The 26,601-nt window shown below is 44.7% G+C and overlaps 3 non-coding genes and 2 pseudogenes across 4 annotated transcripts in view; 1 reads left to right on the top strand and 4 right to left on the bottom strand.

The window, feature by feature from the left end:
- The window catches only part of LOC148665690 (scavenger receptor cysteine-rich type 1 protein M130-like), a 267,138-nt pseudogene that overhangs the window by 103,926 nt on the left and 136,611 nt on the right, over positions 1-26,601 (bottom strand). The gene's annotated exons all lie outside the window — the stretch shown is intronic.
- Positions 438-509, bottom strand: trnah-gug (transfer RNA histidin (anticodon GUG)). Its single transcript has one exon. It is a non-coding gene; the product is annotated as a tRNA-His (tRNA).
- On the bottom strand, positions 8,864-8,945 carry trnal-uag (transfer RNA leucine (anticodon UAG)). Its single transcript has one exon. It is a non-coding gene; the product is annotated as a tRNA-Leu (tRNA).
- LOC148665697 (histone H4-like) lies at positions 13,570-13,875 on the top strand (annotated as a pseudogene).
- Positions 14,182-14,237, bottom strand: LOC148665696 (U7 small nuclear RNA). The gene has a single exon (XR_015939045.1). It is a non-coding gene; the product is annotated as a U7 small nuclear RNA (small nuclear RNA).

Here is a 26,601-nt window from a genome sequence, read left to right as displayed (position 1 = left end):
TGGGCTGTGCCGACAGACCAGGACGAGCTCTGTCGGCTCAAAAGCAGCGCAGGACCTGCAAGAACAACAGAAAGATTAGCATCCAGCGGGGGCCTCTTAGTGAGCCCAAGAGCTCATCAAGAATCGGCTCCAGCAACAGGGCTGGGCGCATTGTTCCATTCCCCGCCCACTCTCGGTGTAAACAAGTCCCTCCTGGTCTCTGCTTGAAATGCACTTTCCTGCGTTTGCTTTGGTGTAACTGGCTTCCCCTGCATGGGCGAATGTGAAGAAGATCCTTAGTAAGTCATTGAAGAAAACCGAGAAGAGGTCGGAGTGGCCTCTGTCGTTCATCAACGATCCAGTCAGGCAGTACTCCTCTGTAAAGCGCCGTTCGTTCACATCGATTGGCTTTTTTTTGCCTTCATTCGTGCGAGTGGTAAAAGCAGACGCCCCTATTCTGCCGTGACCCGGATTCGAACCGGGGTTGTTGCGGCCACAACGCAAAGTACTGACCACTATACGATCACAGCGAGTTACCGAGACACACGCGGCAGGGCGGAAAGGGCTGTGCTCTCTTCGTGTGACATAATTCGAAAAAGTCCTGACGTTGCATTTCAACTGAGCCCCAGTATACATCGACCCTTCGACACTCTGAGTGACAACTCTCTTGCGTGTTTTCTCATATTTATGTAGTTTGCTTGCATGATGCCGGTGAAGTGGAAATCTAATAAGTAAATTGATTCTTAAAAATGTAGAGAGCTTTGAAAAAATATATTGGTGCTTTTAGATAATATATTTCAAGGATGTAACTGCTGTGCTACAGTGAGTGCAAAATTTTAGAAAACAGTTCGTCAACAAAGTACACTGTTTAGGTTAGTTTAGAAGACAATGTACCAAAACAATATATGCTGTCTGGGTCATTAGAATTAGCTGAAAGTAACTGATAAGCTTTGAATAACAAATCTAGTTTTTCTTCTCTCGCTCTATGATGTAATCTGTTTTCTCTTAGAGAAAGGGGAAGTTTTAGAAGGGACCAAGTGCTGAATTTTTTTACAGCGCAACGTCTTATAAAAACCCTGTACTGCTTGTAACAAATTGAGTCTCTGGTTGCACTTTGCAGGGCTCCCAATATTGCAATATTGAAATAAAGACCTTACTCAGGTGAGAACTCTCTCTTGTGGCTTCCTTGATAGTTATATTTCCATGACAATTTGGGGGCTCGTCCGGGATCACAAACCTGAGCGCGAACGGCTGCTGAAACTCCATCCGGACCCGGACAATTTTAGCAAATTGGACGAACCTCGGAGGATAAACTGTTTATCCTTCCAGAGACGCGTCTGGAGAATTGGCAGCTGTCTGACGTCAGTAAGTGATCCTTTAAAATTAATAGTTATATTTCCATGACAAGAGAAAAACCATCAACACCCCTACCACCTCCACCAATCCTAACCTTGTTTTTACTATACCCTCTGACCTTTCCCTTTCACCCCTTTGCATCCTCAGCTAACATATTTTAAAATTACAATAGACTGTATAGTATTTATGTTTAAAATTAAGGTAAATATGTCAAAATATCAAAATCCAACTGCACAGTGCTATTGTAAGAATGCTTGTCAAGTTCTCAAACAAACCTGCATTGTATTTTTAAAATATTTCAGCAGAGGATTCTGGATAACTGGAGTATAAATGAAGATTCGACGATAATTTTTTTTGAGTGAATATGGTTTTCTGGGGAGTTGCAATGTTGGGCATTATTGGACATTTCCCGGTGACCCTGACACGTGTTAAACACTCGCATTTCCTGCAAATATTAAAATGGTTAAGGTTTCGCTGAGAAATCCAATCGACTGAAGACAATGTTTATATTGCAAAAGAACCCCGTCCCTGGGTGGACTCGAACCACCAACCTTTCGGTTAACAGCCGAACACGCTAACCGACTGGTAAGGTCATTTCTCGAATCACAAGTTTTCGGTTAAAAAAAAATCTCTTCCCGTTTATTTTGCCAGCCTGTAATATTTCTTCTGCACTGATAACCAAGAATTTAATTTCATTTTTCGCAAGCTGTGTGAATTTCATCAAAAACAAGTTTTCCAGAAAGGAAATGAACACATGCATTTAACGAAATCAAGCCCTTTGTGATTGCCCGAAATGATACGTTCTGTACTACAAGATAGGAAGAAAGACACGGCTGGGATTTGAATCTCGGTTCTTTTGTTTAATAGAGAAGCGCTTTAACCAACTAGGCTACAGTGACAGGGTACTCATCACCTTTTACAGCCGCTTGGACACACCGCTCTGAGACATCTGCGTTCAGTAAGCGCTGAACCTGCGCTCAGAGCAAATTGCCTCTTTTACATAGCAGCCCCGACACTGAGAAACGAAGAGAACTGGCTTTTATCTGCCATTTTCATGTCCAATGCGTTTGACATCTCCCAAGGGCGACAGAGTTCTTTTGCGACACTATTTCTTCTTCTTTTTTATTTCTGTACGCTTTGATAAAAAACGAGAAATCGTGCAACGGAAAAATATCTTTTTTTCATAGAGAAAACGTGCACCAGGAAATGTTGTGTTGAGAAGAAATGATTTAAGATGATACGTGACCTAATTTATCGGAGCAATTGCTCGACCAGCAAGATCTGGAGAGGTTGGAGAGTCTGGTGGATGTGATAATTATACGGTGTTGTGGAAGAAAACAGTCTTTCTTTGAATTCTCAGTCAATCGGAATTTCAGTGCGAAACATAAACCCCTTGTCTGATTTAAAGAGATTATATTTTAAAACTCATAAAAAATCAGAAAACACATGTTTCTCACTTTGAAATTTTAGACGGAGCGGTGCATGACTAGTAGCGGCGCTGAGCACACTTTGGGGGAATTCAGGTCATGTGAAATGCCAGCGGTTTAATAAACAACGCGTCTGATTCCGGATCATAAGATTGTAGGTTCGACCTATACCTGGTTCGTGTAAATTTTATTCAAGCTCCTCAGTAATAGATGTATATTATGTAATGAACCGCACCTGAAAGCAAACGTTGGGTCTGTTTCCTTTGTTTTCCAGCATGAAATAGCAAATCGTTACAAAAAGCACCTGCTAATGTCCAATAGCGGGTTTTGTTTTCAAATTACAGTTTCAGGCTTCAGACACTTTTTAATAAAACAAAAGTGTCCGGAAACTCATTAACTTTCAGGTTTGCTTGAACCTGTATTAAAAAAAGTTATCTTAAACTTCCGGGATTCCATTATCTGATGTAGCTGTCTCTAAAGTTGGACGTGATGTTAAGCAGATGTGAACTGTGCCTTTTCTCTTAAAAAAAAAAACAAAGTTCTTTTTTCCCCTCCACTCCAATGCTGGAGACTGTAAGCCTGTGTGAGCCCCACACTGCGTGTCCTGTACTGCTCTATTTTGTTTTGATTATCTATGTGGTGTACAGATAGAACTCAACTGCATGGGGTGAATTCCGTGTTCAGGACCAGCAGAACCTGAAAAAGTAACAGCTGACCTCGACATGATTTGAACACGCAGCCTTCTGATCTGGAGTCAGGCGCGCTACCGTTGCGCCATGAAGTTACGGTTGTCAGAGCTGTTGAATTTCCCAAAGGAGACAAATCAGCTTCACAAAAAAAAAATCTCCTGTGAAGAGCGCAGCTCTCCGAAGAGAGTCTCTTCTTCACAGACCACATTTTATTCTTCCTGCGCAGCTCTTGTGCAGGTGTTGTTCTCAATTACAGATCCAGGAACACTGATTTTTTTTCTATTTTTTTTTAATTAAGTACCCCATGGTGCAACGGTAGCACGTCTGACTCTAAATCCCCAAGTTCATTTTCAAAGTATATCGGAGTCAACTGATACTGATCAGGTTCTGCTGCTACTGAACCCGCAGTCTTCACCTTAAGGTTCAATTCCTCAAGCCTTTTGACCTTATATGTCCATCCCTTCTCGTCAAAACTCGTATTTTCACAGAGTACCCTTCAGAAATCGCAGTATAGAATGAAAAAACTCCAGTAGATCTCGGCCGCTGTTGGTGATTTTCCTTTAAAAATAAATGAATCTCTGGAAATTTTACGGAGTGTATCACTTTCACTGAGACCGAGAAGTGTTAAGCTGTACATGAGTCTTTGTGGTTCGGTTGTTAACCAAAAGGGTGGTGGTTTGAGCCCTCCCAGGGACACTATGAGCCTTTTAATGTACACACCCGTCTCACTTTATCTCCACGGCCGGTCTTGTACCGCAATCAAATACAGAGCCCGTAGGAGGCAGTAAGCTCGCATATATAGCTCACTGTGTATATAATGAAGAAGCAGAGGTTAGTTTCTCATCTGCGCGTTACAGAGCCTTACGCAACTCGTACTGTACCAACAGTTAGGGTTTGATCCCTGCACGGGCTATTAGTTGAAAAGCCATTGTAAATGACGTGTAAGAGATTTATAGATACTGTAGATCAGTAGTTCTCAAACTGTGGTACGCGTACCGGCAGTGGTACGTGGAGTGCCACCAGGTGGTATGCCAAATGACCCTGGAACTGTGTAGTGTGCACTGAAAAATCGGGACGGGTTTTCAGATTTTGTATTTTAATACTTGTCGAATACGCAGGCTACATACTACGATACAGTGCGTGCTAATACTTCAGTGGACACAAGAGATACTCTGTAATTCTATACCACTCTATAGGAATGCGTGCTACGGATGCAAGTGACCAATTGTATTTAAAAAAAGCTATTGTATCTCCAGCAAATAGGGAGAAAGGAGAATTAGCGTGATTTTGGAACAATGCGAACATTGTAAACACAGGAATGCATAGAAATACGTGCTACGAACGCAGGCAATCTTGTGAGCACACGAAAGCGTGATAGAAAAATATTTAAGAACTGTTCGAATTTGAGAAAAATACACCGAGTGTCTCTGTGTTTCGCTCCCATGCGCATGAAATAAAAACTTTAAATAAATACGGAAATAAAAATGGAAACGCGGAAAAAGCTTGCGGATTGCTAAAGCAGGTAAGCTACACTATTTTTGAAGAACCTTATTTACAGTTGGCAAAAGAGCTGACACGTATTATGTGTGGAAAAAAAGCTGCTAAACAGCTCGACCTGCTGCCCCCCTCCCCCTGAAAGACACAGTCATTTATAGAATTATTGAAATGAAGGATTATATCAAAAGTACACTGATAGAGCGCGTTAAGATGAGCAGATGTTTTTCACTGCAATTAGATGAGTCTGTAGTCGATTTGGCCAATTTGCTCGTTTACGTTAGATTCGAGTTTGAGGGTATGTCTCATGAAGACTTTCTGTTCTGTAAACCGCTACCAACAGGAACTACAGGAGAGCACATATTTCAGCTTCTGAATGAATTTATCGAAGAGAATGACCTCGACTTGATAAAATGCATCTGAGTTTGTACCATTGTTCTCCAAGAAGGAAAGCTGTTTAACACTGACGTCACTCCTTTTTATTTAACCCAGATTGTGAAGACAACTCCACCCTATCAAAGGAAAATGTTGCACAAAAGTTGGAAAGCACACTCTGAATCCATCTGTACTGTATATTTGATTTCCGCGATCCGTTCAAGGCTGCTTGGTGCTTCGCAAGCAAGTCATGTTCAGGGAAGAAACTCAGCTTAGAGAACTACTGGTGCATTTTCACTCATTGAATTTGATCTTTGTACTCTCTTTACATTCTCAGCTATAATATTTCAAAATTACAGTTCGGATTTGTTGGAAAACTTCACAGGCATTATTAAGTTAGGACTGTACAATTGTATTTTAATATCTTGGTATATTTACTTTCATTTTAATATGGATGTAACCATAAATGTTGTACTTTTGTCGTACATTTTAACTGAGGACGCACGACGACTATTATACCTTGTGATACATGCAAGACATCTGTAAACGAAGATGTAATTAGTCAAATTGGCAATTAACAGAAAACCACAATTGTATAATATTATTTCTCTATGTCGATGATCAGTTGAAGGATTTGAAGAAACTATATATTATTCCTCTATATCGATGATCAGTTGAAGGATTTGAAGAAACAGCAGTGATAGCAGGTGATTTTGGTTTTGAACCCATCTTTACACCTCAATAATCCATTTGTCCTCGAAAAAAGAAAAGACAGGCATGTTTTGAGTCTCATAATGATCATCTTCTCGATCCAAAGAAACATATAAATTTGATTCCTTCCGTAGTATTTTGGATTTTCTTACGAAGATCTCACGAAGTATTGCCAGGATCTATATTTAGCGTTCGGTAGCGATAACACTGCTGATATTGATTGAGTAGAAATCTATGATGTATTGACAACTTTATCTGAAGTGAGAAGTCCTAGAACGCTGTCTATGAAGTGTTAGGATTCATACCAAGATATACTTTTTGTTTTCAACCCAAAATGCTGCTATTGCATTACACATTATATGAACATTACCAGTTTTGGTAGCTTCTCTGCATGATTTTTCAAAACTGAAACTAAATACAAAATTATTTAAGATCAACCATGACAAAAAAATTATAAATCAGGACTAATATTAATATCAACTGATGTTACTACAGAAAAAAAGATTTAACTGAAATATTAATAAGACTATGCAAGCCTAAAAAGTAGAACAATTAAATTTATATAACTTTTTTTTTTTAGAAATGGGCTCACACACCGGAAGACACTAACGTTTCTCTTCGTTAGAGTATGTGAATAACAGTTTAACCCAAAATATTTGGAGTCCAGAGGGAGGACTTGCTCGCTGAATGATCTCTCAAGAAATCCCTGGTGAGATTCAACAGGTGTTTTCTTCAACAGCCACTAAAAGTCTGATGACCTTCTCTGGATTTCCTGAATATGACGTAAAATTAGTTCAAATCATTTGGTAGTTAACACAACGAAATGCTTTGGAGGTACATTTAAAACAGCAGAGCAAGACTGTAGCACTTCGTGTGTGACTGAATTTAATTGTGTAAACCTGGCTCTCTATGAACACGAGCAAAGAGTTCTTACTCAACAGAAGATTGCGATGTGAGCACAATAATATAAGACATCTGGAGACGCCAGAGATTGAACTCAGGACTTCATACATGAAAAGCATGCACTCTACCACTGAGCTACACCCCCTATGGCACAGATGGTGGAACTGACTTAAAGATGTGCATATGTTTACTGACCACAATCCACCCTTCATGAATAATTGAAATGAATAATTTATTTTTATATCCAGTCACATGGGCGACGGTGGTTGATTCTTCAATGGGGGAGTGCGTTTTTCTACCTCCTTACTCGACTGTCTTTCAATTATGTTTTCTTTGAAACCTTTTTGCATCTTTTAAGTGCTTGCAATTAAATTACGCATAGAAAAACAGCAGTACAGTTGATGTTCATGGACTGATGCACACAACTCCAGTGATAAAGCCCTTTTGTAAATATTGTAGAAGAATGTTAAAGGGCGAAACAACGCTCCAACCACGTGAATGGTAACAAGAAGGATCGTGTTCTTATTTAATATGTGCTTTTGAATTGCCTAGTCAATACACACAGGCTTTAGAGATGGACAAATAATTGAGTGAATCAAATTAGTTTTTGTTGGTCGTCTGTGTCTTCATAACTTTGTAGGTGAGAGAGAGGATTGCGAAAATGTGCAGGTGCTTCTCAGAAGTGCGTTGGTGGTATAGGTTCCTTCAAATAACTGAGCCAGTGCATCCCAAATCTTTTCAAGATGATCTGTGATCTGGTAACACATCTCCTGAAACTAACATTCGAGGTAGGAAGTGTGCTCTTAAACACCAAAACACTCAAAAAGGAAGAAGCAGATCTCTGTACACAAGACGGTAGTGCGATATTAGAATTTCAGAGTTCTTGACGGATTCAGGCTCCTTCTCAGAGGTCCTTGCTCGCCAAATAACTTTGCATCTGAGGAAGAGCACCACGGAAAAAACCCAAATCAACAAGAGAGCGCGTTGGTTGCTCTTGCTCTTAATGCAAGGAGCTGTTTTTTTTTCCTCGCGATAATAATTATTAACCAGAAACAGCAGCACAGGTAGGTCGCATTTGTGATTATGTCACTTCTCTGCTTCAGCAAGGTCAATAAAAGACTCTGAAAGTAGTAAAGCAAAACTGAACTCAAAATCATATTAGGAATTCTGAGCGATATCTCCATACAGGTATTCCAATAAGAACGTTAAAATATTTGAATATCATCTCTCTGTAGATTGCGCTGCTTTTTACCCAGAGTAAAACTATTGGATTGAAGGAATGCTAACCGCTGGGTTAAAATGTATAGTTGTTATTTGGAGAAATCTGTAAACTTGTGATCGACAGTGCTGATTATTTTCCGGAGACGGAGCACCGATGACCTATCCGAGCTAATTGATAAAGCTCACCCAGTGGATACTCTAGCAGAACGTCAAAGAACATTCACCTTTGTATCCAAAGAAACCACAGGAACAACATCAGGAAGCACAATCAATTCCCCTTTTAAATCTTTCCTGTAAGGTATGCTATGTGAATTCATGAAGTTAATCCTCTGATCTCTTTTGATCACGAACAAAGTACTTCTGATGGAGCGCTATGTTCAAAGATTTAATAAGCTTTACCCCTGCCAACAATTCGGCGTGAAGAATTAAAAGTTTCACAGACAAAAGCAGCTCACCACCACAGCCAATATTAAATGTACTGTACTTGCCGGTACACTATCATGTGCACTGCCTCAAAAGTGATCTTGGCAGATGTTGTTCCCTACATAAAGCTGAACGTACCAAAGAGAATTTCTGTTGAGAAAACAAAATATTTTTTCTGCCTTGATGTTAAGCCTGTCTTTTAGAAAGTCTATCTCTTAACACCTCCTGCAGCCTAACAAAAAGCACTTTTACTGATCGTATTGCAGGTCTTAAAACATTAACATTTGGCAGCGGTGGGATTCGAACCCACGCCCCCAGAGAGACTGGAGCCTAAATCCAGCGCCTTAGACCGCTCGGCCACGCTACCTTCCTCCATGTCCATCTTCCTCACATTGCTGGCTTGGACTGGGGGGCTTCAGCTCTTGTCGTCGGATCTAATGATATCATGACATGTGGAAGTGACTGCACCTTCACCTTCCGAGATGCTTTCTATAGCACAAACGCTACTTTCACCGGCACAAACATAGCAATAACGAAGGAGGTGGGTTTCATCCTTTGTGCTGTTTGTAGGGGCGCAACTCTACGTCGATCTACTGACTTGAAGAGCAAAAATCAAAATCCTCTCCTACTACTATTGCTTTTTTCATAGTTTCTTCAAATCCTTCATTTGAACGTCGATTTTGAAGGATATTGATGATAATACCACATAAATTGTGGTTTTCTTGTGATCGCCAATTTTATTCAAATATCAGCCTTTTTTACGGTTCCTTGCGTGTTTCACAAGGTATAATAGCCCCCCTCGCATCCTCAGCTAACATATTTTAAAATTACAATAGCTTATAAAGCATGCATGTTTACATTTATATTAAAATTAAAGTAAATATACAAGAATACATACAGTACTAACCCAATAATTCTTGTCAGGTTCTCCAACAAATCTGCGTTGTTATTTTAACATGTTTCAGCTGAGGGTGCAAAAGGAGTATAAATGAATTTTCCCGCCAGCCAAATTCCATGAGACCAAATTCCATGAGTGAACATTATTTTCTCAGAAGTTGCCGGCATTGGACTTTGCCGGTGGTATTGAATTATGTCCAAACTGTTGTAGTAGTTCCTTCTTGAAATTCGACACGTGCAAAGCACTCGTAATATCATAGGTGTTAAAGTTCGCTGAGTCTATTCGAGTCATGGTGTGTATCCCTGCCTATCATTGGGAGACAGGTAGCTTTTTTACACTCAGATTCCAATCTTCAATGCTTTGTGTGAGAGCTTACATAACTTTCATTTTCTCACATTTTCTGACGACTGTTCCAAAGGGGCACCCTGTCAATTCCGAATACTTTTCAAAAATCTGCCTGCATGTTTGATTATTGTCATTTCATTTAAAAAAAGTTCAATATTGATCATAACTAAAGAAAATAATGATCATGAACAAAAAAGGGATAAAGATGCGAGTCGATCTTGAATCACAGCTGGGTGACACGGGCTTCTGTTCTGATATGGTTGTATGAGAAACAGGAGGAATCGCCAATCTCCTATAGAACATGAGTTGAATCAGGAGTGAGACATTTCGTATACTCGTGCATATGTCAACGCCTGACCTACATCGTAAAACTAACATTAAGTTGTCAGAGACATTCATTTATATACAAACAAGAGACAGACCAAGTAATAATTCTACATTAGTTCAGGTGGGTAAACCTGAACTAACTAACTAATAAACCTATTAATAATTCTACATTAACGTGTCCTACACTGATCAGACTAATTGACATGGTCTGATTCAGAGCCTGTGCAGTTCGTGCTAATTACAACAACGACAGTTCTGAACCCTCATCACCGAACTGAGCACAAGTTCAGCTGTTCTCCAGTTTTGTTACGCATGGTTTTTCATTGCAATTGAGTTCAGAGCTGGAGCTGATCTCCAGACAGTACAGTGTTTTGGGTAAGTTGGAGGCGACAGACAACTTACCCAAAGTGTTTTCTATAGCTTTCAGGTGCAGTTCATTTATATAAAAGAATGTAAGTGGTATAAACTCAACAAGCCAGATGGCAGTCGAACCCATAATTTTCTGACACGAGGCCTAACACGTTATTCATTACGCCACTGACCCTGCTATTATAGTGTTAAAAAAACGCGTTTTCTACGTCTGTTTAAAAATCACTAAAAAAGACAAAGGGCTTGTGTGTTGCGCTAAAATTCTGCTTCATTTCGAATGCAAATAAAAACCGTTTTGTTCCGTGAAATCATACATTTGTCACATCCTTCATACTATACTTCTCTCTTGTATTAGTAAAGCATTTTGATTTAAACTGAACAATATATTGTAACGCAACAAGGGCGCATTAGGTCGGCCCCCCACCGTCGGGGGCTCGAACCCGGGACTCCCATGTCTCTCTGCAGCAACCCAGCCCGGTGAGCTGAAGAGAGATCTCCCCACAACCCACGGGCTGTGGTCCTGCTATCACAGGGAAGGGCAGTGACGTCACCTGCTCTGGTACACCGGCTCTTACACAGTGCCTGTCGGCCGTAAGCGTTACACTATGAAAGGTTTCATCTATACACTTACACATAATAAGTATACGAATAAATACTCGGAAGAAGCCGCAGCTCAGGTATTAGAGAGATTTAAAATCGGATCGGAGGATTTAGAGTCCAGACTGCAAACCAACAGCTGACACAGGTCTTTTATAGAACTGTTTTGATTTCCTCTACTTTGTCCCCGTGACGTCATTGTCCTGCTCGCAGCCGAGCCCGACACACCTCTGGTTTCTGTCGCTGGGCGCATACCCTGCGGTCCATGCGGGTCCTGATACCCCAGTACAATGACGGGGACGCTAAACTGTAAACAGGTGCCGTCCTTCGGCTGAGACGTAAAACCAAGGTTCTGACTCTCTGTGATCATTCAGGAGAATGGTGGTGGTGGCGGGGAGTCCCCATTACCTGTAAAGCGCATTGAGTGGAGTATCCAGAACAGCGCTATATAAGTGTAAGCAATAATGATTATTATTATTATGTAAAATGCAATAAAAAATAAAACAAAATATCAAACTTTGATTCAAAATAGATTAATATAAAACTGATAAAGCTAATGCTTTTTTCAGGGCTATATCTACTTTTTTTTTTTTTAAAAAGCGAAGTCTGTCGCGACTGAAAGTTAGAGAAGGTATACCAGCGGGTGCCTTCATATCGTGAGCGTCAGTCTCGCCCGTAGCTGCGAGAAGGTTAAAAGCGCACAAGTGATTTGTCTTTCGTCAAAGTAACTGCCGGAGCAGTAAGATGCAGAGCACAATCCAGCAGCTGTAGACGATGTTCGGGGAAGAGCTTATTCTGTTTTCAGCACAGGGAGTGAGAATGAGCTCAGTCCGGCTCCCAGCAGAATCCATCCTGGTTTGGTTACAGTGAGTCTGAGGCTCTTTGGATCGTAACGTAAAAAAAAACAATTGCTCACATCGTGTGACTTCCACGACAGGAAGGAAAGATATCACTTAAAAAAATCAGAACTGAAGATTTGGATCCGGGGCCTCATACTTATAAAATTATTAAAATAATAATTATCAAAATATCAGATTGTGTTTCTGCAAAATTTCGTGCACAGTACGCCATTTTTATCTAAAACAGTCACAACGAGGGCTTTACACGCAGTCTGGGGTATTTTCCCCTTTTATATTTTTGCCACTTTAAATCGAACCTGTTATACTCCCAGAAGTGCACAGTAGCTTGTACTTAATAAAAATGTACAATTCACCGCTGGTATAAACAGATGTGTGCCGTGTTTGCCTTTGTAAGCATTTGTTTAAAAAATAAGTTCACAATACGATAAAAACACAGAAAGCACAAACTTTATAATACAACGATACAAAATCAATACCAAATCATTATGCCAATTAAGTAACTATCCTTTGAAAACAGAGAACACCTTTATATCTACAAAAAACTTGACATTTGTATGTATTTTTGAATTACAAAGCAGACAGTGTAGTCCCTTAATTCAAAGATCAGATCTTGGCAAAAAAAAGACAATCAGACGTGGGCTGAATTCGGAACAGGAGCCTTTGCTTAGTCGATTATTGAGCTTTTGATCAATGTCTGAATAAAACAGAGTCGCTTTTTTAACTCTTTGATTAAATTACATGAAAAGCACCTTCCTTCGAGCCGGAATCAAACCGGAACCGGAATCAAACCTAAGGATTCCCTGTTGACTCCACTACAGTCCTCCGCTCTACCAACTGAGCTATCGAAGAGATGCGGTGGCATTGCTCTCTGGCACATACTGCCCAATGAAGTAAAATGTGAAATGGGTGATTTAAATCCCACTTCGACATCAAGTTTCCAACTCGTTTCCTTAGTCTCATTTACCTTGAATTTAAGCCACGAACCAGGATTCTACTGTATAAACTTCCAGGGATATTACAAAATGTTTGATGGGGCATCAATCATTCCAGGCGGAAATTGATTCCTTTTTTTTCTCGAGGGATCATATTAAACATTTCATTAGTATCGAGAGGAAGATCACCAGTAGACACAAAACAAACAGTTTCTTTCTGTCTTTATTAGAAAGTAGCGTTTGTGCTACATAATATTTTCGTGGAAATAAAGAAGTTGTAAATTTTAAAAATTTATATTTGAATCGAAATGTGGTTTTGAGTTAAATATTAGCGTGTTCATGTGATTAGTTTGTGTTTGTCATTACTATATATATTGCCATGTTACTAGAATTTGTAACTGAAGTTTACTAGTTGTGTTTTTTATGATGATTAGACATTTGAATACAATATTGTATATAATGTATAATTTGAACTACATATTGTTCAGGTGTGAATAATTGTATATTTTAAGAATACATTTCTAAAACAAATCATTGGCTTTATTTACTAGTTTCTACACCTATAAAAATCTTTCTTTGATGTAAAATAGACATCAAAGAAAGATGTCTATTATACATCAAAGATGAGCAGTGTGTGTCGTGTTCACAGCTGATAACTAGAAGATGTCTGGAAGAGGCAAAGGCGGAAAGGGACTCGGGAAAGGAGGTGCTAAGCGTCACCGTAAGGTTCTCTGCGACAACATCCAGGGAATCACCAAGCCCGCAATCCGCAGCCTGGCTCGCCATTAGGGAGTGAAGCGGATCTCCAGGCTGAACTACGAGGAGACCCGCGGGGTGCTGAAGGTGTTCCTGGAGAACGTCACCTACACAGAGCACGCCAAGCACGCCAAGAGGAAGACCGTCACTGCCATGGACGTGGTGTACGCGCTGAAGCGCCAGGGCCGCACCCTGTACGGCTTCGGAGGCTAAACAGGAGCGGAGCTTCACTACCGGACCCCGACGTATAAACCCAAGTGACACAGTGACATTTGTCACTGCTGAGGTTGCTTTATGGGTCTATTTTCTATACTGTGCTGATCAATTGGAAATCAAATGGCAAAAAAGACCCGTTTCCGCACCTAAGGTCAAATATTAGGAATCAAAACTGCTTGAGTGTATGGAAGCACACAGCTTTATCAAGATTTCCAAGTGCAAGATCTTTTTATTCATAAAAGACCCTATTTATGTTGTATGAGAAATATTAATATTAATACAGAATCCTTTTTCACCAAATAAATGGGGTTCCTGACTTCAGAAAGCCTTCTAGACAAATACTAAAAGAGCAAAAATTCAATTTGGTAAATGAAATGAAAACACATACCCTACCAAACCTTGAGTACAGGCCATTCAGGATGATAATACAAAACCATTTATAATTCAACAAATAAAACCTGTCAACTGGTAATCACCACTTATCATAAAAAAATAAGTAGCAATACACAGTAGGGGACTCTTGGGTGCAAGTTAAATCCATGCAAGAAGGGGTTTAGTGTTATATTTCCAAATCAGATATGCAAATGAGAGATCTGGCCCAGCCAATCTCAAAGCTCCCATGGTATGGAATGGAGCTGCTCCCCTCTTCTAGTTATTCACACTGGAGTTAGGTTACATATTAGCACATTTCATCTAACAGTTGCTCCAGAAACAAAAACGTAAACAAATGATCTGGAATGTGACCACACCTATGAGAATGTAGTTCAACAGATAACTTGTAAACCTTGTCATAAGATGTTTTTTGTTCTACAAAATATACTTTATTCTGCAAAAAAAACATCTCAAAAGGAACATCTCACACATATTAACACTCCATGTAATAAAAAACAACGGCGGAACGGAGATTGATTGTCCGTTATCAATCTTTGCGAGTGGGGGCGGATTTGCGCAATTAAGAGAGTCCCTCCAAATCTACCACTTGCTATTGTCCTTTAATCTCTGTATAGGGCCCAAAGTCCATTCCAGCGCTCCCTCGCCGTGGGGAAACCCCATTTGGCGACGTGGTGCTTCGTCCTCCTCCTGAGGTCCGCCAGGATCCTCTTCTCCAGCTCCCTCGCCCCCCACTTTATGTTGTGCCGGATGAGAGTGTTCCTCACCTTCCACAGTCCTTGTTTTGTGAGGGACAGTAGCAGCCCCCACAGGTCCTGTGTCCCCTTGTCCAGTCTGGTGGGTGCCAGCCCCCAGCAGAATGTACTGGTAACTGAGCACTGCATCCTTTCCCAGGAGTTGCATAATGTTGTCCATTCTGCCCCACACCACCTTGGCGAAGAGGCAGCTCCAGAACACGTGCTCCTGAGTCTCCTCGACAAAACACGTGTCCCGGGGGCAATGCGGATTCCTGGTTAGCGAGTGTCTGTAGAGGACCTCTCTGGTAGCCAGTCTCTTGTGCACAGCCATCCAGTTGAGGTCCTTCAGTTGGTTGTCAAGTTCTTTGGGCTGTGTCCTTTCCCAGACTTGTCTGGGAACCTGCAGCCTTTCGTCAGCGACCAAATGCCCCCTCACCTCTTTGTACAGGGCTCTGTGGTTGGCCTCCTGCTCCACTTGACAGCGTGGGTGTAGAACTTCGGTCGCCTCTCTGCCTTGGGCCCAGTGTTTGACCACTGGACCAAGTGCCTCATCGGGACGGAGAGCCACAGCCTGACAAAGTACTGGTACTTGTGGCCAATGGGCTCCTGCAGCGCCCGACAGAGGTTGCAGTAGAAGATGCAGTCGAGTTTCAGGGGGAAATGTGGGACATCTCGAACCCCTTCCTCGACCGGCTGACCTATCCGGTTTTCGAGTGATGTACTCGTACTTGCCGCCCCAGACGAGGCCGAAGATAATCCCTTGCAGCGCTCGTCTGAGTCTGGCCGGCAGCGGGTACACCACCGCCAGGTAAACCAAAGCCGGCAGGATGTCTGCTTTCAACACCATCACTTTCCCTGTGTAGGACAGCGACTGCGTTTTCCACAGACCCAGCTTCGCATTCACCTTGGCGATCCTCTTGGTCCAGTTGTTGGTCTCGTTGTCCTGGCTCTGGAAGGAAACCCCCAGTATTTTGAGGGGCTCCGTGCAGAGCTTGAGACCCTCCGGCGCTGTCGTCCTGTGCTTCCAGGGCCCGAAGAACTTCAGTTTTCTCTTTCGGCGGTTGAGTTTCGACCCCGAGGCTCTGGAGTATTGCTCCATGACCTGCAGGGCCCTCCTCAACCCCCTGTCCGACCTCAGGAACAGCGTTGTGTCGTCGGCATACTGGGAGATCTTCAGGGTTTCCCCCGCGCCTCCCGGTATCTCCAGGCCGTGACAGGGTCCCGTCTCACCGTCTCTGCTAAGGGCTCTTGAAGAGGAGATGATGCCCTCCCTCATGGTGTCTCCGAGTTTCCCCCGGCGGAAGATCCACTTCCACCAGATCTGCCGCCAGGGTGTCCCAGAAGCAGGTGTAGAATTCTTTGGGGAGTCCGTCCGGCCCTGGCACCTTGCCATTCTCCATGGACAAGAGCGCCGCCTTCAGCTCCTCGGCCGCGATCGGACCCTCCAAGTCCTCCCTCACCTCCTCCGGTACTCGTGCCTTCAGCTCTTCCAGAAAAGCATCGCCTGCCTCCACCTCCGTCTGCTTTTCTGAAAAGAGCTCTGTGTAGAAAGCGGTGGCCGCTTCTACCTTGTCGCTCTTGTCCAGCACTTCCTCTCCATCTCCCCGTCTCAGGCCGTGGATCACCCTCTTTTTCTGAGCTCCTCGGACCTGATTGAGTTTGCGGAGCCTCTCCTTCAGGTCCCGTGCCCGGGCTGAATTGAAGGCTCCTCCCCCGTTAGCCGAGCTGTACTCCTCCTCTAGTTGTCTCTGGAGTCGTGCAGCTTCCTTCCTCTCCCTGGCCGCCTTCCATCTACAGTACGTCTGCGCCAGGGTTCGGGTCCTGTCTTTCACCGACTCCCACCATTCCACCATGAAGCTGTAGCCGTCTCTCAGATCGACCCAGCTCGCGTAGTCTTTACGGAACAGTGCCTTGAAGTCGTCTTCCTCCAGTATCTCCCGGTTCAGCTTCCAGTACCCACGACCGAATGCTGGCAGGTTGGTGTTAACCACCACCGTCAAGCGCTTGTGGCTGGATTACCACTCCGGGGACACCGTCGCCGACTCCAGGGAGCAGGTCGTGTGCAGAAAGATGTAGTCCAGGCGGCTGCACACTCCCCGGGAGTTTTTCCATGTCGTTCCGGCGTCGTTAGGGCGGCACCGTCTGAAACCGTCTACCAGGGAGAACTGCTTGAGTAGCGACTCCAGCTCTGCCGAGCTAGCGTCGCTCCCCTTCTCCCGGTCGACGTTGAAGTCCCCGCCAAGCACCACCTGTCTGTTGGTGGTGCAGCAGCTGGCCAGGTCAGCAAACACTTCCTTCCGGATAGAGGGTTCCGTCGGAGCATAGACGTTAATTGCTCTCAACTTCTGCCCCCTCCAGTTGATGCCTGCGACCAGGATCCGGCCCTGCACCACCGAGAAGGAGGAAACCAGCGTCATCTCTGGGTTTCTGAGGAGGATTCTCACTCCGGAAGAGTGGACCCCTCCTACGCTCCAGCATGATTCTCCCTTCGTCCATTCCCTGGTGAATGTCAGCTTGTCGCTTTCATCCTTCAGGTGGACCTCCTGTAAGAAACAAACTGAGAAAGACTTTGAGACCAGATCATGAAAGACTCCCCATCTTTTCACCGGGTCTCTTAGCCCTCTCACGTTAGTTGTTAGAAAGGTAAGTTTCACAATCATGATTAAACAAGTGAAAGTTGAACCTCCTCTCTTTGTGCTTACAGTGGAAAACTTGGGAGTCTACATCTGGGCACTGTTTAGCCTAGATGTAACTCCTCTCATTCGGGTCCTGGGGGGAATATGCTGGGCTCCCTCCAGGTCTCGCTGGGGACTGAAAGGTAAACATGCTGGACAGGTCCAGCCCTACCATCAGTCCCAGCTCCAGGGCGGCTTCAAAGTAATCTTGTCTTCCTCGAGGATACTCTCCGCCACCGCTTCGGGAAGGCTTTTTTCTTCCCTTTCTCCAGGAGTTTCGGGGACCTCCAGTTGCTCCTGGGCCTTGGGGGAGGGGGGCTCCACTTCCTGGGCTGCCTCTTCCTGTTGTTCCTGGGCCTCAGGGGAGGGGGTTCCGACTTCCTGGGCTGCCTCTTCCTGTTGTCCCTGGGCCTCGGGGGAGGGGGTAACCTCTTCCTGGGCTGCCTCCTCCTGTTGTCCGTGGGACTCGGGGGAGGGGGGTTCCGTTTCCTGGGCTGTCACTTCCTGTCATCTTTGGGCCTCGGGGGGGGGGTTTCCATTTCCTGGGCTGCCTCCTCTGGTTGTTCCTGGGCCTCGGGGGAAGAAAGTTCCGTTTCCTCTAGGACGAGGAAACGGTTCTCCCTTACCACTGTAGGAAAACCGGCTCAGGGACGCCAAATATGTAAGAAAACCGGCTCAGGGACGCCAAATATGTAATCATAGTGGCTCTCTGAAGGCACCAGTTCTGTAGGGTTTGGGCATTTACTGAGACAATTATTAATTGTAGCAGTAAATCACAAAGTTGATTCTTTTGATGGCTTTAGAATCCAACCATGCGACATAACTCAAACAACGCACACACACAGGTACTAATACACGAGGATACATTTATTAATACATAAAATATGCATGTAAACCTAACAGATCTTATCGAGAGGGTTATCAGAATACAAAAGATATATATTCAGTCAGTTACGAAGTGTTACACATATCAAGAGGACATACATTCAGTATATCATTCATTGAGACCGTTTCGTAAAGTGAACTTGGTTACAACTTCTACATTAGATACTCAAAACAAGAACATAACTCTTAGGAATTAAATTGATATCAACTGGTTGGGATTACAATTGAATTCTCGAGCAGTAATGCAGTGAAGTTGAATACTCATCCAATCTCTGGGGATTCAGATCTCCTGCGGGCACAAAGAAACAGTTGCAGGCTGTTGCTGTCCTATCTGCGCTCTCTGGCTCGGTGCCAGGCTGTGCTGTGCGGCTTGCGACGGAGCGCTGCTGATGCCCGCTGGCCGGCTAGTTAGTGTTTGCTTTAACTCGCAAAGTTTGTGCACAGGAGAAAAGATCACTGTGGGTCCCAGCAAGTCAGGAAGAGGACCGGTTCGTTCCTGATGAAGAGCTAGTTCTGAATAGTGATTCAGCTGTCCACAGTTCCGACCTGTTCACGAGGCCTGCTGCTGGTTACTCTCTGGCAACCTCCACTCTAGACTCTTAGAACAAAGGAAGGTTCTGGCACTCGGACACACTGGCCGTTCCGTGGTTGTCCGGGCTGAGTCTCAGGATGGTCAGGAGGCGCTCTGCGAGAATGTCCTGCCCTTGGGAGCCTTCTGCTCCTGGGCCGTCCTGCCCTGGAATTCTCCTTTGAATTCCCTTTAGAACAGTCCACAGAATCCTCTCCAGAATCTTACTGAATCTTACTGAATCTCGTGTTGCCTGTTTTTACCTGGAGGAACTTCAGCTCATTGATTGGCTGAAAGTTCCATGGGCATCAGAGTCCCACGTGGGTTACTCGGCCCTACCAGTCCCTGATTGGTTGATCAAGGTGAGATATGAGTCACTTACTCCTGACACTTAGGAATGCAGTCCAGATGTCCAACTGGCACTCCCTAGACAGATAGGCGCCAATGGGTGACCATTGATCATGATAGCCAGGCTTAGCTAAGTGCATCCCCCTTTGGGAGCTGTCCTTATCAAAAGAAAACATCTTAAATCAGCCTGCATGAATAGTTTCTCTGTGGCTGCACCACAGAGATGAACAGAGAAATGGGGCCTCATTTGGGAAGCTCAGAAACACTTAATTCTGCCTTATTATTAAGCCTCGCCGCTACACCACTCTTTTCTTTTGTCCTTCCGAAGGTGGATCCTCTTTCCCTTCTTGCTGGGAGTTATCCAGGGCCCTTCCTCCGGTCAGCCATTTTGTCCGTCGTCCTGGCGGCCATCTTGAGGCACTGGTGCGGCTGGGGTGTGGCCTCGGCAGTTTCGGTTCTCTGCGGGGGAGGTGCGGGTTCTTTGTTCTCACCTCTCTCCCTTTGTCTTGAGACCGGTTTCTGCTGGTCGGCTTCCACCACCTGCGCAAACGAAGGTTTGCTTACCTTGCATTAGTGAAGGAGGTGTCCCTCGGCGCCGCATCCATCGCACTTTTTGGCTGCCCGGCAGGTTTTTGCCAGGTGCCCCTCTTTGTTACAGTTGTGACATCTGACGATGTCACACGTGTTCTCCTTGTGGCCGGACTGTCTGCACTTCTTGCAGAAATCCGGCATCCTGGGGTAGTAAAGGTACCCCCTGTCGGCTCCGATGTTGAAGCGGGCCGGGGGGTGCTGGAAACCGTCGACGCCCTCTAGGTCCTCTTTCAGGAGGACTCGGTACTGGCGTTTGCCGTACCAGACGCCGCAACTGTCCCTGATCTCCGTCGGTTTGCCCACCACAGTTACATACCTCCCTAGGTACGCTGTTACCAGTGCCATTGGTACGTAGGGGTTGTACGTGAGGATTGTGATGGTCCTCTGGTTTGTCTTCCTCATAGGCTCCGGCCTGAAATCAGAGAAACGGGGGTGCTTACCTTTTTCTCTGATCATTTTCGTTGCCTTTTCATATGAGGCGTCCGTGGCTATGTAGGCCTCCATGTATCTCTCTGCCTTGTTGTCTTGCAGGCAGTAGAGATCTCCGGCCACCAACTGCAGGATCCCTCTCAGGAAGGTAATGAAAAAGGATTTCGCAGTTGGCATCGTCTCTGTTTTCTTGGTCCAGTGGAACCGGATCAGTGTCTTCTTGTCTGCCATCTGGAAAGGAGAAAAAAGAAAAAAGGAGAGAAAGAGAGAGAGCAAGGTCCTGTGGAGAGGACGGTTTAGCTGCTAAAGGAGCAGCGAGTGAGCCCTGGACTTTGTCCTTGTGGGCAAAGCCCAGCTAGGTGCAGGCGCAGGAGGAGAGAGAGAGAGGGAGCGGATAGCGCTTCTGAGTCTCAAGGAAGAAAGCAAGCACCGCGGGCAGGCCACGAGTACCTACTCCCAGCCAAGAGGCCAAGGAGGTGGAGCAAGAGAAAGGGGGAGGGGAGAGGAGAGAGCAGAGAGAGAGAACGTTGCTGCCGGATCCCAACCAGCTCAGCTGCTGATTGGCCTTAACCCCCTAGGCTCAACCTAGGGCGATACCAGCTCAAGCACTCTTCAGGATCTTCGATCGCCTTCTAGAACTTTGGAAAGACAAGAACTGCGGGCATGCCACTTGAACTTGATCTTAGCCAAAAGGCCGATAAAATTGGATTCCAGCTCACTGGCCCTGCAAAACTTAGTTCAAGACTTTAAACTCTCAGACACATATAGATGTATATATCCCACAACAGCAGGATATACATGGTCAGGGAGGAATAGCAGCTCCAGAATTGACTATTGCTTTGTCTCAGAGAGAGTGAAAGTTGTTGGGGTCACTCTTCAGCCTGTCTTCTTCTCAGATCATCAGGCTTTAGGGTGTAGAGTGGAACTCCAGGGCGGGACTGTCTTTGGCCCAGGCCTCTGGAAACTCAACACAAAGCTGCTAGAGAACGAGGGGGTAGTATCCCGCTACAAGGAGAAACTATCACAGTGGCTGTCCTTGCAGTGTCTGTACGGGTCAGTAAGAGAGTGGTGGGAGGAGGTGAAGGTGAGGACAAAGGCCTTTTTCATGGCTGAGGGAAGGAAGGCTGCTGCCAGACGGAGAGGAGTGCTAGCCAGGAAACAGAGGCAGCTGCAGCGTCTCTACACGATGCTGCACAGTGGCTTCGATGTGCTTGAGGATATCACCCTTTTAAAAAAGGACATCCGGAGCATAGCCGAAGAAAGCAGTCGAGGAGTGCTGTTAAGAAGCAGAGTGCAGTTCTTGGAAGAAAATGAGAAGTGTACTCGCTTCTTTTTCAGGAAAGTGGTAAGCTCCAAGTCTGTCATGGAAAGTGTAGTTGATGAGGAGGGAAGAGAGAGTACAGAGCTGAGTGCTATCCTCTCCTGCATCGAGGCCTTCTTGTCCCGGACGTCCAAAGGGACTAACTGTGGGGAGCAGGAGTGCGGAAAAAGACCGATATGCGTAGCGGCGAGACGGAAAAAAGGCCCGGGCTCATTAGTGCAAAGAGTTCAGGAATGCCGTATAGAAACCTGTGCCCTCAGGGAGCGGACGTAGGGTGCCCTGGTGCTAGGCGGGTCTCAGGACATCCGAATGTCAGTGCTGAGCGAGGACAGAGTGCAAGACCCGGAAATATATAGCCCAAGGGATAGAGAGGGACAGGAAGGACAGCAGACCAGGAACTAGGGACAGGACAGAGAAGGACCGCCCTCTGGCTGCAGAGGGCGTGACACTTCTACTCAAGACTGTACAGCTCTACAGAGGTAAAGGATGAAGAAATTCATTTTTTTACCTCAAAGCTAGAAAACGTTTTGAGTGAAGAAGATAGGGAAGTACTTGAGGGGGATTTGACAGTAGAAGAGCTGAGAGGCTATGGAGAGCTTACAGAAGGGGAAAACTCCGGGTGCTGACAGGCTCCCTAAAGGGGCGTCTGCTTTTACTACTTGCACGAATGAAGGCAAAAAAAAGCCAATCCATGTGAACGAACGGCGCTTTACAGAGGAGTACTGCCTGACTGGATCGTTGATGAACGACAGAGGTCACTCCGACCTCTTCTCGGTTTTCTTCAATGACTTACTAAGGATCTTCTTCACATTCGCCCATGCAGGGGAAGCCAGTTACACCAAAGCAAACGCAGGAAAGTGCAATTCAAGCAGAGACCAGGAGAGACTTGTTTACACCGAGAGTGGGCGGAGAATGGAACAATGCTCCCAGCCCTGTTGCTGGAGCCGATTCTTGATGAGATCTTGGGCTCACTAAGAAGCCCCCGCTGGATGCTAATCTTTCTGTTGTTCTTGCAGGTCCTGCACTGCATTTGAGCCAACAGAGCTCGTCCTGGTCTGTCGGCACAGCCCAATTGCGAATGATCTGCTCCGTGTACAGAAGGAACGTGCGTTTGGTACAAGAGTGCATGAAGGCACCGGAAATACATTGGCAACAAATGACCGGTCGCTCAAGACCTCTGTGAAGTACAGGAGCGTGCAAAACGATGCTGTTTCCGCCCAGTCTCGAACCGGGGACTTTTCAGGTGTTAGGCTGACGTGACAGCCTCTACACTACGGAAACCAGCAGGGACTGCTGCTGGTGTCTCGCTTGCATTTCAGGCTGAGAAAGGGAAGCGTCACTTTAGGAAGGGGGTGCTGCAGAGAGGAACAGAGGGCTCCATGAAACAAAACGCTGAAACCCGGGATCGAACCAGGGACCTTTAAATCTTCAGTCTAACACTCTCCACACCCACCTGCTCCAGCCTTCCTGTGTTGCGGCATGAGCGCACCAAGAGGAGCGGGAGAGTGTTGCAGGAACGTCACTCAGAAGGAAAGCCACCCAGGTGCGCCCTCTGAGCTCTGTCCAGCGCATCTTCCTCGCATGGACTCCTGCCTGCCACGGGCAGGAAACAATTAGCAAGAACAGAACAACGCCCCATGGGTGTCTCATGACCACAACTTAAGTTGTGACACGTGCAGGTGTGAGGGGTTGCCGGGCTACTTTGGAGCAGAGCTTGGGCGGAGGGGGGGCGGGAAAGCAGACAAAGAGGTGACACCTCAAGGTCTGCACGATCACAGCTCTCCGCCGACCCAGGCTTCCGCTCGATAAGCTACTAGACACACCCGCCCCTCCTCACACAGACCGTGGAAAAGCCCCCGAGTGGGAGGGCTCTCTCTTCCTCCCAGGAGCCCTTGGACACGACGCACAGAAAGGGCGGGGGGAGCTGCCGCCTGCAAACACGGCTCCAGGCAGGACTCCACTCCGCAGGAGCCGCAGAGCAGAGCAGAGGAGATGGGGGCAGCTTAGCTCCTGTGCAGAGACCTGAGCTGTTGTTGCTGCGGACGCTGTCTTTTCTGTTCTCGGGGTAGGACATCAGGAAGCACATTGAAGCGCTGCGACATGCACTGTACAGATCCCGCCACTACTGGGCCCGATTTCCCCGGATTGAAACCGGGCTGAAACAGGCCTGTTTCGTTTGTTGCCACGCACACTGTTTGGGGATTCGCCTAGCGCTGTGATCGAAAAGACCCACTCACCTCTTAGTGTGGCGGGATCTGCACAGTGTATGTCGCAGCGCATCCTGCTTTCACTTCAATGCACGTCCTGATGTACCCCGGTCTCCCGCGTGACAGGTGGGGATACTCGCCACTATACTAACGAGGAAGACATCGCTCTCTGCTTAGTGTGCAAAACACTTACTTGCAGCATTGTGGGTGCTGTGGTTTAAATGCTATTGGTTTGTGAACAGAATACCCCTATCCCAGTGCATTGTGCCACATTAAATAAACGCACGAGAAAAAGAGATTCAGAACGCAAAGCTGTGTCAGTGTTCTGTGTAAAAAATCGGTTTGAACATCATGGGAGCTGTTTTTAATAAGCTGCTGAGTAAAGAATATTTTAATCTTCCTGCTGTCAGTAGTATTGTGCGTATAGTTTACTCTTACCTGAATGAAAACAGGACGTAAAGAAAGGGTTTCAGAATTCAGACAAAGCTTTATTCGCGTGCTTACAGTCTGAGTAATTGGAGACTGCACTATTCTGTTGCCTATAGTCATATACGGGTTTTTCGCATGAAGCCGTATTGAACAGTATTTCTCGCGTTGTGATCTTGCGTATACAGCGGTCCCCCAGGTTCCAGTTAGTGCGTAATTACGCATCGATGAAAAACCGGAGGTTTAAAAAAAGATAATTAGCTCACTGATACTTTGATGTAGAGGCTGTGGAAATATCCACATGTCGTGGTCTTTAAAATGTATTTGGTTTGAAGGCGTTCTGTGCTTCCGTTGCGAAGATATGGACAAAAGAATATTCGTGATTGGTCAAAAAAATGTCATATAAACGAAAAAGTAAAGGCTGAGAAAGCATTCACAATGTGTTTTATACACAAAGCAAGTATTCTCGCGATTCTAAGAGGTTTCGTGTAAACGCTACAGGCGTGCCAAAATCGTTTTCGAACTTCAAGCTAACTTTACTCCGGTCTGGTACCGTAGGTCACGTAGGTTAAAATCCCAGTCATGTTTTTTTTCCTATCTTGTGGTACATAACGTACCATTTCAGACTATCACAAAGGGCTTGATTTCGTTGAATGCATGTATTCATTTCCTTTCTGGAAAACTTGTATTTCAAGAAATTCACACAGCTTGCGAGAAATGAAATTCAATTCTTGATTATCAGTGCAGAAGAAATATTACCAGCTGGCAAAAAAAGTTTTTTTTTTAACCGGAAAGTTGTGATGCAAGACACGGACCCACCATTCCCTCTGTGTGGCGTGTTTGGTTGTTAACTGAAAGGTTGGTGGTTCCAGTCCACCCAGGGACAGGTTTCTTTTGCGATGTAAACATTGTCTTCGCAAAGGTCGATTGGATTTCTCAGCGAAACCTTTACCATTTTAATATTTGCAGGAAATGCGAGTGGTTAACACGTGTCAGAATCACCGGGAAATGCCCAACGTCGCAACTCCCCAGAAAACCATATTCACCCAAGAAAAAGTCGAGTCGTCATTTATACCCCCGTTGCATCCTTTGCTGAAATATTTTAAAAATACAATGCAGATTTGTTAAGGAACTTGCAAGCATTGTTACATTAGCACCGTGCATTTGGACTTCGATATTTTGACACATTTACTTTAATTTTAAACATAAATACTGTACAATCTATTGTAATTTTGTTGTACTATTAAAATATGTTAGCTGAGGATGCAAAGGGGTGAAAGGGAAAGGTCAGAGGGTGTAGTCCAAGGTTAGGATTGGTGGAGGTGATAAGGGTGTTGATGGTTTTTCTCTGTAGAGGATTTTGAGTTTTTTATCCTTCTCTGAAGTGAGAAACTGGAAGAGTTGGGAGTTGAAGGATCTGATGAGGTTAGTTATGAAAGGAAGTTGATGTGGAGCTGTTAGCCGTAAAAACTCCTTAATGTCTTTGATGTTGTCATCAGCGATAAACTGCACTCAGCAAAGATAAAAAGAAAATTATCTTTGCTTACTGCCCTGTCTTTCTCACACCTGAAGAAGGCTCCACAGCCGAAACATTGTGATTCTTTTCTTCTCTTTTCAGCAGGAATAGTCCTTTACTTGTTCCTTTGCAGCCTACGCATATCTAACATTCCTATAATCACAACTATGAATGTCCACTTTGGGTATTTTTTCCATGATTATTTATTATTATTATTATTATTATTATTATTATTATTATTATTATTATTATTTATTCTGTCATTGAAGCATATTTTATGTCATACTGAAGTGTCATAATCACTGAAAAAATATTTTTTTCATTTAGAAAGTAAGAAAATGATAAATCACTAGGAATTGCATTTAGCCTGTTCTGATCTAGATTTTCTATATACTTTAACATGCCATGTTCACAATGTCACAACTCATAAATGAAACAGTGAAGTGTTGTAATAACAAATGTACATAATGCCGAGACATTGAGATGTTTTGGTAATGAGGAAGGAGGGACATGCAATGTTCACAGGGTCAAATTTATAAAACGCTACAGTAAAATTTCTTGTATTTCGGGATTATGAGAGCCTGTTACATTGTGTCTCACACCTCAGTGTCAGAATTTTGAGACATTTTT

Source organism: Lepisosteus platostomus, chromosome 5, assembly GCF_059453375.1.
Source record: "Lepisosteus platostomus isolate fLepPlt1 chromosome 5, fLepPlt1.hap1, whole genome shotgun sequence".
In the NCBI taxonomy this organism is placed as follows: Eukaryota; Metazoa; Chordata; class Actinopteri; order Semionotiformes; family Lepisosteidae; genus Lepisosteus; species Lepisosteus platostomus.
The sequence above is the reverse complement of the archived record's forward strand: the minus strand, read 5'-3'. Positions and strand labels throughout refer to the sequence as shown.